The sequence below is a fragment of the Haliaeetus leucocephalus genome, unplaced genomic scaffold, assembly GCF_000737465.1.
Source record: "Haliaeetus leucocephalus isolate CR32 unplaced genomic scaffold, Haliaeetus_leucocephalus-4.0 Scaffold802, whole genome shotgun sequence".
NCBI lineage: Eukaryota > Metazoa > Chordata > Aves > Accipitriformes > Accipitridae > Haliaeetus > Haliaeetus leucocephalus.
The window spans coordinates 2,076,332-2,089,199 of record NW_010973238.1 but is presented as its reverse complement, the minus strand read 5'-3'; positions in this window follow the sequence as shown (position 1 = coordinate 2,089,199).

Genomic DNA, 12,868 nt, shown 5'->3' with positions numbered 1-12,868 from the left:
TTTAACAGGATTTGCTGTTGCTTTGAAAGCCTCCTGCTATTTTACAGGCCATAAAAAAGAGAGACTGAAAACATTTATTTCCTGAGACTTGCTCGTTTCTTGAGCTCTGCTAAACTGAGCCTGCCTAGCAAAGGGAAGGGACGGCATGAGCCCAGCAGACCCTTCATCCAGTGGGAGAGACCAAAATTTGCTTTCGTGGGCCTCGTAACAGAAAGCTTCATTCTGCTTTGCAGCCCGTGTCCTATGCCCTGTCCCGTGCAGCCCTGGGATCCCCCAAGGACAGGACCTGCCTCCCCGAAGCCGCGTGAGCTCCTGGGTGCTAAGATAGCCGTGCAGGCGAGCAGGCTGCCACCTCATTTTCTACGGCGGTGACTGCTCTTGGCTCACAGGTAAGCCAAAAGATTTTACACGGCCAGGTGCTGGCTGCGATAACGTCCCCCTGCTTGGCCAGTAATGTCATCTAGTGCCCTTCCCAGGGGCTGATAGGGGTTACAGGTACAGGTAGCAACAGATCCTCAGGTCTGTCCCATCTCCCCAGCCCGGGGAGGCAGGTGGGTTTCCTTCAGCGGCACGGTCTGCCCACAGGGCGCCGGTGGGATGGTGACCCTCTGCTTGGCTTCCCCCAGTGAGTCTCCACCGGTGGCAAGTCCAGGTCATGGATGTGGAGGCCAAACCTGCAGCTGCACGTTAGGGTTCACGGACCATTTCAGAAGCATGTGCTGTAAATGAGAGGATGTGTGAAATCAAAAATATTTTCACATGATTCTCATACAGTTTAGCCTTCCTTTGACCTACAGCTTTACTTTTACTTACTGCCATTGTTTTTGGCTGAAAATTACAAAGCTGAAAGAGCATCTGTTCCAAATAATGCTGGTCAGGCTTCTGGATAACAGCTCAGCAGCTTCCTGCCAGGAGCAGTTGCTGTGGCTTCTCGATTACTCTTAAGATGTATTCAGTGTTTTGGGGAGGATAAGGGAGTATCGTGAGGAAGATAGGAAATACTTGTTTGTAGAAAGCCTAGATACCAAAGGCCCAAACATCTTAACTAGCGTATGTTTAAAAACTACATAGCTCAGGTGAAATTCTTCAAGGGGAAAGAATATAATACAGCCTTTAAAGAGCATTAAACAAAGAGGATTTTTTTTAAATTGGCTATCAAATACTGAACAATAAAAAAATAGGATCAAGCGGGAAGCATGTATACTTAAGGAATCCAGATCTTTTAATACCTACAGATATCCTCTTTATTTAAGTTCCTGGTTTTTAGACATGACCCTTCTTTATTTGGGTTTGATAGGGAAATGTCCAAAAATGTGTTTTCTTCAGCTTTCAGTTTTAATAGCAGGGCAGATATAAAAAAATTTCTGAGTTGTCTCTTCAGTTAGGAAGGTAAGCCTGCTCGCCTGCACACCCAAACCTCAGGGTTGTTTTAAATATCCTGCAAAGCCTGGGGAAAATGCCCTCGCTGCAGCAAAATATTTCAAGCCAGCCTGCTGAGCAGCAGGGCGGCTGACCTCGGTCTGCAGAGCTGGCCAGCAGGTTTGGCTTTTCCAAGACAGGTCTGGCTTGGCTTTGGTTGCTTTGGTTCCTTCGCCTCCCGCGCAGCACGGGCGGGCAGGGTTTGTCCGGCAGCGGGAGGAGGGCTGGCTGTCGCGAGCAGACCGGCTGCTTGTCCTGGTCTCACGAGGTCACTTCAATAGCAATACGCTTGTAACTTCTCTCTGTTTAGACGAGCCGGCGGCGGGATCGCTGGTGTCTTCGTTCTCCTTGCGGCGGGGCCGCAGGACGGCTGCTGGGCTCCTGCCAGCCCCTGCCCGCTCCCTCTGCGGTCCTCCCGGGCTAAACTCCCCTTCCTGGCCGGGCTCCAGCAGCGCGTCTCGTGTTCAGCCAACCCGAATCCCCCCTGAATGCTTTGATACGATGGTTTTCTTCATTTCTCCTAAAATGGTTGAAAGCTCAACCTCATTTCTACCGTCCCTCATGAATCCACCGGGTATCGTGGACCTGTGCCCATCAGAGGCCACGCGGCTCCATTTAGACCTCATGGACCACCTCCCTTCCCTTTTAATGAAGTTTTATTTGGGGCAGAGGACAGGGAGGCAATCCCAATGCCTTGCACTTCATGCAAGTGGAGGAGGCAAGTTCTGCTCCTGGGCAGGGGCTCGGAGTGGCACGTGCCTGCTGTCCCCACACCAACGCCTGCCTTGTCCCCCCAGGCTGCACCTCGGTTTTAGTAGGGGCAAAACCAAAGCTCCCTATATCCTCGCCTCCATATTCTTTTGACCACAATCTCTACGCTGTAGCAACTCACAGCCTTAGAAATGCATGATGAAAATCTTCCGTTTCCAACATTGGGCCCTAACTGGCATCTTTGTTTGTGGCTATGGTTTTAACGGGAGCAAAAGCATGGCTTTGAGTATGCATGTGAGCGGGCGCCCTATCACATGAGCATGGCAGCGATGAGATGCACGCTACCATGTACACCTGAGCCTATTTTTCTTCAGCCCTGAGTTTCAGCAATTTTAGCTTCTTGAAATTTCTAAAAATACAGAACAAAGCCACTACCTGATGGGGGCAGGATTAAACCTCAGCTGCTGCTTACCCCGCCCCCTCATCCACTCTAAGATATTTATTAGCAAAGATGACAGGTAAATCCAGCCACAAGTTGTACAAAAGTTAAATTACTAACTTTTAAACAGAATAAAAGTCTGACCCTGTTCCTTCTAAGGTTCTTGGCTTCAGTGACACAAGATCCCCAACTGAAGTTTTCCTTTTAAGTAAGAAGGGGCAATGGCAAGAGCTGCACCTTTCAGTCCAACGTCTCATTGCCGAGTTTGTGACTTGAACTCCCCACCAGCGACAGCTGGAGACTGGAGGTTACCAAGTCTGCAAGCCCAGGGGGTTATTGATGGGATCTTGTGTACACAGATCCTGTGCTGGTCTGCAATGCCGCCAGATGGAAACACAAAGCAGGTTCCTTGTGTTTCCTGGGATGGGGTGGGAAGGTCTGGTTTTGTCCTGATTTACTTGCCTCCTGGTTTCTCTGGTATCTTGGATGACTGTTGCCTGTGAACATGCGTGCATGTTTCTGAGCATTATTTCTCTCCTTTACTTCAGTTCTGATTATTCCCTATCTCACAGTACTTTTCTATTATCTGTTCAGATGGTTAGACTGGAGATTAAATGGAGTAAAAAGTTATTACATTGAAAAAACGAAACTTCTAATTTTTTTGGCTGAATTCCCTTGACTAAATTATGTGGGTTTTTTATTTGCTATAGCAGGTCTCCAGGCTCCTGACTAATGTTGCAAAACGTTAATGGTTTCTCTCACTTCCCTGCACTCTCCCACCCACCCCCGAACCAATATCATGGTCTGTCCATACTGAGTGGTTTGGGGTTTTGGTTTTTTTTTTTTTTAAAGGCTCTGCTTCCCCACTGTAATAATATTAGTGCAGCTCCATTAGTGCTAGCACACATGGGCCTGCTGGTTACCCCTGGGCTGTCTAAATCTGTACCCTAAACTTCATAGTAGGCAGATCACCAAAGAAATGATAAGATGGAAGTCAGCCAGATTGCCGCACTTGCGTGAGAGGGGGGCACTAATTTACACCTATGTGTAAAGAATAAATATTTTCTTGCAATCATGTTGCTAAGCCTGAAGGTAGACAGCTGAGCCTTTCAAGGATAAAATTGCTATTGCAACGTTGGGCTACAGAACAGTACTGCAAGAAGTGGATTCCTGGGATTTTATGGGGGAGCGGGCTGAGGCATGCCAAGAGGTTTCGTTCAAGGTGGATGCCTGAAGGTTACATCCTCATCTGGAGTATTTGGAGTATGGGAATAAACAGAGTTTCCTCGGCAGAGACCAGCCCTGAGTTAGGGACAGACACAGGGTGGGAGAAATGCTTCAGGAGTCACTTGCCCAAAGCGCAATCCCCCATTAATTAACAGGAAGGTTTCCATGTGCTATACATTCCAAGAGGCTTTGCTTGGCAGCCCTGTCGATCATTCCCAATGCACTCTAAGAAGGGAAATTTGGGCAGTTTATAATTCTTTGTTGCCTGCTGTGTACTGAGCACAGACTTTTGCATCTGCCCTGCTGCTAGTGTACCAGGCGAATGCTTTAGCGGGGCTGTTTTACGTGCTGTGGGCACATGAACAGCTGGCAAAGCTAAGCCATATCCCTCTCACTCCCATGTGCTGCAGAGGCTGAAACCATGCTGAAATGTTCATTTTTCTAACATCCTGCAAGACACGACACAGCCCTGCATTCTGGGGCCTGTCACGCACAAGCCAGCTGCAGGTGGCGAGAGGGCAGATTACAACAACATCAGTTCAAACCTTTGTTTTTATTCCCATACCAAAAAAGCCTACAAACAATTCTCCCCTGGGTTTTCCATGAAATGAAGCTCAATATTCACAAGGCAGTGAAAAGAAAAAAATTTAAAAAAAAAAAAAAAAAGGGACTTGTTATTCCCCAAACCATGCATTATAAATGTACGAAACCCACAATTAGAGTTGCACTTTCAAGACGCTGCTCAGAAAAACCTAAGCAGAGCACACAAAAAAAAAAGGTGCTTGCACAGGAATGACATCCAAAGCAACCTCAACCTGACCCTGTAGTGACCTACATAATGACCACGAATTTGCGATTTAGGCCTGATTACTTCAAACTAAGCTGTAAAGAGCTAATGGAGCGGTGGGGGGATTTTTTTTTGTTTTGTTTCCTTGTCCCTTTGCAGCACTGCTGTGGGCAGTTTCGGTGTGAAGCGGCTGGACAAGGCGGCCGGGAGGTGCTTTGCAGCCCCAGAACATTTCCATGGGGACACAGAGATCACTGGAGCCAAAAGCAGGAGTTCACAACCACCGTCACAGGGTCACCTTCTACGTGCTGTGCAGCTCCTGCAGCGCATCTGGTACTGGGGTGAGGGGATGCCTGGTGTAACTGGGATGCATTGGTGAACATGGACCTAAATTTGCAGTTAATTCAGTGATTTATAGGCTGTGCCAGACCCTGTACCAAAGGCTTCTGTGCTTTACAGGAGCTGCATTCCTGCCTCAGTTTCTCCCCCACTAGCGGTACATTAAAGCTGAGCAAAGGGTGCGATGGCAACCTTCAACGTGCAGGTTTGGGGCACAAGCGTGAACTTAAAGACAGGGGCAGCTGAGCCAGCTCGGCTACCAAAGCATCTCCTGCTGCTGTAGCACTGCCTCATCCCAGAGAACAGCCTTGCCCCCGTGCAGACCATCAGTCACAGAAAGGTGGCGGGTGGCTGAGTTCTTGTGTCACAATAACTCCATTTTCGTTACTTGATCTTGCTTGTAGCCTATATAATCATAGCAATTAGATACAACCACTCTTAGCTGCATAGCTTAATTACAACTAATGCACATCATTTCAATTAATTTTAATTATATGGAAAATGTGAAGAGTCTGTTACTCCATTGTTAAAATCATTTGGGACAAACAAGACTAAAGTGCTAAATTTCATAAAGGACCTAGTTATTAATTTTAACTCACTAATGAATGCATGTGTCTCTAAATTCTCCGAAGATGTAGTCTCTACTTGAAGAATCAGTGCTGTAGATTTATGGATATACTGGCTTCTACAGAGAGATTTAGTCCTGACTCTAAATGCAAAATGGAAATGCCCCATACTGGTGTCTCAAGCAATACTTCTACAAAAGTTATTTCATATTAATTAGAAGTAGTCACCTTAAAATTAACATCCACTACTGCTGAAATATCACTGTGTGGACAATCTTCTGACAAAATAAATAAATTTAGGCATGACCACTTACATGGAATAATCTTAGCTTCTAATTAATCCAACAATTTTCTAAGACATTGAAATCTACCTCCTACTACTTCATTTCTATTTAGTCTTTGCAAGAAAATGTTTAATGCTCCTTGGGCAAGTTTGGAAGGTCTTATTTATGATATGTACTATTTTTATCTGCTCTTATAAATACCAGTCCCTTAGAAATAAAATGTTTCTGGAGTTTGCTACATTAAAAGGAAAAGAAAACATAGCAGAAACTTTGAGTCCTGTTTTAAAGCATAAAAGGGTTTATCTTATCTAGAGCAACCGGTACAGGATAACCAGTGTTATCTTATCACCACATATTGATGTCAGGGTTTAAAAGGACTTGAGGCTGTTATGCTACACGGAGCAGAACTCCTACACTGATAAACACTGATAAAGCTGCAGTGCTCTAATCTAAACTACACCTTCTTTCTGCCCCAAATACACATGAGAAGAGCCAGAAGCATTTTTCCTAGCACTGCACAATCCTCCGAGTGAGGGTGGGCTCCCCAGCCCACTGGTGCTGCTGGGGAAGGTCCCTGAGCGTAGCCAAGGCTGACGGCAGCTCCGAGGAGAAGAAACGAAACCCATCTCCAGGCTGAGCCCTGGCCATCGCTGAACTCCAGCCTTACGGGAATAACCTGACCCAAAAGCATGGGGTTTTGTCAAAGGGCAATGTTCACGTGAGAAGGTAATGAATGGGCTTAAAACCGATTACCTTCTTTAAGTGGTAGCAGCCCACACTGGCAGTGCTGACTGTACCAGCTTCACCCCTTCAGCAGCCTGGCTGGAATCATCTGTGGTTTCTTCAGGAAGGGAGGTGCAGCCCTAAGGCCTTCGCTTGGAGGAAAAGAGACACCCACAAAGTGAATCAGGTCCTGCGAAATGAGAGCTTGTCAGACGTGGGATGCCGGCTGAGAATCCAGGTTGCACACGTGGTTTCTTCTTGCCTGAATAACGTGGATGCCAGTGACTGATGCCAATGTAACCTTCCTGTGTGCTAAGCCATTGAATCAGCCTTCCGGAGGAACAAGGTGGATCCCAATGAACAACTGCCTGATGTAAGAGTGCCCGTGCTCGTTAGACACAGGCTAACGATGTTCTGGGTCCTGCTTTGCCCTGCACGGCCAGCTGCTGCGCTCCAGCATTGCACACTCACAAAAACACCAACCAGGCTTTGGACATGGCCTGCAGCTGGCCCAGGTTTGCTTCAGGGAAGGGGCCTCTCTCCAGGCTGCGCTAAGGGCATGGTTGTGACACTGATAACGTTGAGTATGTCGGAGCTGAGGGGAAACCAAGTCATGGACGCGGTCCCTGCATCACTTCGGTCTGCACACAGCCTTTCAATGGGAGCGGTGCAGTGCGATGAGGCAAAGGGCAGAAGGAGGTACAATAGAAATAAGGACGTACAATACCGGTAACCAACATGAAAGCTCATAGCAAGGACCAAAGTACAAGGCTGAGATAGTCACGCTGCAGATGTTCAAAATGTAGTACATAGGACACCCACATAATCTATGCATGAACTCAGAGCTTGACACCTCTTGCCTGCTTGTGCAATTCCAATTAAATTTGGGTGCATTAATCTCTCTATTCTTAATAGAAACTCACTTGCTTGCTCTCTCTCACCTCCATTTTCTGCCAACTGCAGATAAAACACCCAGTCAGCCCTCTGCTTATTTGATCCTAAGGTGAAGCGACCAAACAAGTTTGCAGCCTCACTGAAGGATCAGACGGAATGAAAAAGTGGGCTGCAAGGCAGATTAGTGAAATCGCTTCCATTACAGGTCCAAGCACGGACACATGCTGTCTTGGCAAGTTTCTTTTACAGCAAGCCTAACTTTCCTCCCTTTTCCTTCAGTTTTGCTGTGGTGTCGATGTCCCTTTCTCTAGGCGCTCAGGATAAAACCCCACACTTTGGAAGCATGGCAGCCTTGAAAGGCCTGATGTTGCACTCTACCGCAAGCTGCACCAGCTTCTTTTATTTTGGTAGAGCAGCTCCATCCAGATGTAGATGTCATGATACATATGGTACAACATGCATCCTCTCTGTTTTGCCTTGAGCTGACAGAGCGTGATTCCCAGCCGTGTGGCAGCAGACCCACTGCTCTACAGTGCTGGGGACAAGGATTCTTCTCACTCTTTCCATGCTTTTTTATAAACAATAGGTGGCAATTTTACCAATTAAGCGTGTGGGGAAGCAGCGAGTTTGGATCAGATGCACACAGCAGCTGCCACAGCATGACTACGCAGCACAGAGAGGCTGCAAGCACTTAAGCAAGACAGAATTATCATAGCACAAGATTAGTTCAGATATCATGAAGCACTGTTCCACTTCCAACAGCTCCCCACCAGGAAATCTCCACCCATCCCTGCAGTTAAGATGGGTATCTCTCTTGCAGCATTAATTGTGCTGGCCTGCCACTTTGCCGTGGTTTATGTAGACGGCCCAGCTTAACAAACCTGGACAGTAAGGGCATTCCAGTGCCGGGGTGGATAGTCCAAAAATGAATAAATCTAAGTCATGTAGTTCTGCTGAACCTGTGGTTTAAAGCTTCTAATTGCTAACTTTCATCTTTTACCAGCATAAATAATAAATGTGGCGTGTTCCCCATTTTCCATCACCACCACATTATTAAAGCAATAAAACAATTTCAAAGGTGTGGTTATCATAAGCTAATGGCACCTCTAGGGGATTAGTAACACCCCAGGAGACTTCTTAGTCTTAAAAAACCCGATACCCCCTGTCAGCCTCTATTAGCTCAGTTGTGTGAGAGTGTGTGCACGGAGCCCCTGCTCATGCTATGCCACTCGGCATGCAGGACAAGTTAACTGACACGACTGCAGGCATAATTAGGTCAGGAGATGCTTCCAGGCAGACAATTAAATAAAAGAGAGGAACCCTGCAATCACATGCAGCTCAGATCATGTATACACGCAGGTAACCCAGCTGCCTACAAGCCAGCTGCAGCTTCTTTCAGCCCAATTCAGAGCAAAGGGAGAGTCTCCCCTCTTACAAGAAGAGGTGGGGAGCAAGAGCTGCCATGCGGAGCCCCGTAGCGTGAATGCAAAGAGCTCTCCTTGCCGCACACCTGAGAGCATCTCCTCAAGGTCAGGCTGGTCGGGAGGGAGTAGGTGACTTCTTTGAGAGAACCATTCGCCCGCCTGGAAGCATCACAGCCTGGGGTTTTGCAGACCTGTTCCGAGAGCAGGTCTGTCTGCCGCCTGCCACGCCGGGTGATTTGGGAGCGCTCCCTGCACCACACAACTGCTTTGTGGATGTTCCTCCCCTGCTTCCTACCTCCTCTGAAATCTCGGTGTGACATCGCTGGGCACTACCTTCGTTTTAGTATCTGCTGGGGCGTTAAGACCAAGCTATTTAGCACATCAAAACAACAGTATTAGCAAACAGACCTTCATTTAAGGTAATTATGCACCAAGGAGACTGCCTTATCTTTCATCTCCTGTTTATTTTGCTAACAGTCACCCAGATTCTTTAAGTAATACCTTCCCTGCTATCAGTTATCAAAGCAATGATGGAGGTGGAAGACAGCTGAATGCACTAAGCTCTAACACAGCAAAAGCCTCACAGGTGGGAGGAGGAGGAGGAGGAGGAGGAGGAGGAGGAGGAGGAGGAGGAGGAGGAGGGACAGCTGAATAAGGGTGAGAGAGGAGGGCTGTCTATCTCTGCTTTTGTCTGCCTGTCAGCAATGCTAAGCTGGGAGTCCTGATCCTACAGGAATTTGCACAGCCTGGAGCAGGGAAGGGATTTGAAGGACATGTGCTGCACTCTGTCATGCCATAGAGGCTTCAGGTGAGCACGGGCATTTGCTAATTGCCATTGCAAATGATCACAGTGAATTTTCAACTCCCACTGTGCCCACACTTCGCTATCATCCTCAGTCAAGATAAAGGGGGCAAGGGTGGCAGGATCTAGAGAATGGGCATAAGCCAAAGCACAATGGCCTCCAAGATCAGTATCAGGCTAAGCAAGGTTTTAGATACACATTTCCATCCTCCCCCACATGAAGGGTGTATTCAAAGTCTGGGGCAGTCAGTGGAAGGCACTAGTGTGACCACTGCCTTAGCCACATCATCCAAAAAGCACCCTGGAAACCGAGCTACTTGATCCCACTCTCAGCTTTAAAATAATAATGGACAAAGGAATCTTAGGAGCATTTAAATGTCTCTTTCCACCACAGAATGGCGGGGGGAGTGAGTCACATCACAGTGACAGCGAAGCAATGGAGTGCTTGAGTTTGAGGAGAAGTATTGCAAACTGGATAGTCTTTGTTGTGATTGCTGCAAGGGTTTAATCGGTCGATAGGCTAGTTGTAGAGGTAAAAATCCTCTTACTGTGACTCATCAGAAGGATACACTACCTGGGTCCTTGTTCTCAAGTGCATTCAAAAGAAAAGGATGATGAAATGCCTTGAGAGAACAAGACCTGGGAGTAAATCAAACTGCAGTGCTCAAATTGCAAGCCTACCAGGAATAAGAGTGAACGTAAGATGTAGGATCTGGCTTTCTGTTAAGAAAAGAGAAGAGCAGAGGGAAATGGAAGTAGCCGTCACTGAAAGCAATGCTGGGACATGAAGTAGAAAATAATGCAAGTGTGCTGTGTAGCTATCATTGCTTTACCCGCAGGGAACACAGCAAGTTAGCACTAAGCCTCCTTCCTCTCCTTATTTCTTGTCCAAGTGAAGCCATACGGACCAGAAACATGGTTTCTCCAGCAGTCACTGGGATGCACTGTCTAGGCATTCTGGGCAGTTTTGCCATCTGTATGTCCTTCAGTTTAAGCTTCCTCGTATGCTTCAAAGAAGGTGAGCTTTAGGGCTGTGGTAGCCCCAGCTGCTGGCACAGTCACAGCCTCCAGCTCCGCTATTTTTTCAAGACAGGTTGCATAGTATTTGACCTCAGAGCATCAGGGTCAAAAAACAAAAAAAACAAAAAAAAACCCCGACCCCATAGCTGCATGAAATACAGGAATGCTGATAGGGCGATGTGTGTTTTGGGGACGCAGCCTACGTATGCTTTCACTCTGAATTCAATACATGGATAAAACAAAGGGCAGAAAACTAAACTCTTTACATTCATTCACCAACTCATTTCATTCTCTTGTCAGATGCCACTGTTGCCAGTCAAGATTTTTTTATTCCTTTTATGGGCATATTTATAGTGTTATGTCCATGAATTAAAGGACAAGAAACATTTTCCGCTAGTTACAACTAAGCAGTAGAAAACCGATATTATACAGGCAGAAAATAGGGTGAAAATTAAATATCCAAGCACTTTTCAAACAGAAATCAATAGTGGTCTGGAAGTTACTGTAAGCTTATATTTAGTAAAATAAAACAGATACTAAGAGGAAAGTCTCATAACATTCAGAAGTTAATGTAACTATGACTGATAAGCAGAACAATCGGGGGAGTTATTTTAGTTTTTATAGCTTTTTCATATGTGTCTGATGGAAACAGTAATTTAAATCCTTTCGGATATTGGCACAATCACGCAGATGACAAAAGCATGAACTGTAAACAAAGGACTGCAAGAAGTGAATGCACTGTGTTACAGAAGGACATCCAGGAATGTGTAATTCATTCATAGTCTAATACAAAGAGTAAATTGGGATACCAGAGCACTTTGCTGACTCCACTAAATGGGGAGATTTTTAATGCACCTGGAGGAATAATACCAAAAAAGGACCTAGATAGACTAGAAAGCAAGAAAATACCGAGATTTAATGTGGAAAAACTGTAAGTAAATCTGTCTAGGGAAAACTAATCCAAAACACAGATGTTCTCCTGGAGAGAGAAATCTTGAAAGCAATCATGTTAAAGCAGACAAGGAATGACAACAAAGTTAACGGTAAGTCCCTGGTGCAACAGGCAGCACAAATCAGGATGGGGAGTTTGCTTGCGTGCACTGACAGCCCACTGTTAGCCACCACTCGCTCCTGCGGAGCGGAGCGCTGCTGCTGTAATCTCTTGCTCGTGAAATGCTAATTCTAGCAGTGTGATCGGCAGAGAGATAACACAAGGTGGAGGCAACTCTAAGTACAACAGAATTATGACAAGCTTGGAGGAAACAACTCATGTAACACATACCACCACTGGGGTAAGGTGTAAGATGGGAGATAAGCCCATTAATACTGAAACTGAAATACTGAATGTTCCATCCCGTGGCAGATTTAAAAACTAAAGAGAAAACTAGAAACCTAGTGGCAGATCTTCTCTGTGTTGCAAAGTTCAGGGTGTCTTTTATCATTCATCTTCAAATTTCATCTTGAAAACTTGCCCATGACTGACAGACAAAACTCCATTCAAAGGCAACACCAGAAAAGGCTCTGTCTGTGACTTTTTCTTAAGAAAAACACTCTCTTCTTAAGAAAAAGTCACTGGACTAAGGGTAATTAATAAAATGTCCAGATACAAACTCCCAGAAATGTTATTCTATACTCAGAAAAGGAAATGTTTAACTTTTCTGGGCAGAAAGGCTGCAGAAGACAGCCAATGTCGGCTGTTCTGGTGGTGACAAGGCGGGTGCTTTCCTACCAGTACTGCAACGCAGAACTGCAGGTGCGTGTGGCCTGACAACAGCTTCAGCACAAATGCAACGCTGGCACGTTTTGCAGCCTGCCGACGAGGTTTCCTGTCCCACGCTGTCTCCCGTGGATACTGTGGGCCCCAGCAATGAGCAGGTTAGGCTGAGCAGCGACGTGCCGCTCCCCCATCCACAGGAATACGTGTCGTGGCCAGCACCAACCAGCCCTGCTGCCGGCTGCAGCTTTTATTTCCAGAGATGGACAAAGCCCAATTTGGGAAGAGAGGCAGTTGTCGGAGGCACAGGGCAACGACAGCCACCGAGGAGCTTTTCTTTCCCCGTTTTGCCTAGAAGACCCCCTGAGGTCTTAGGGGGGTTACAGGGCGGGATGCAGAGGGGCGTGCAGGGATGCGGAGTGATGCTCAGGGGGGCCCAGGGGTACCGCCCCCCCGGGCTCCCCTCCAGGCTGCCTTCCCCCAGCTGCCGAAGACCCACATTGCCATCTAGTGCCGGAG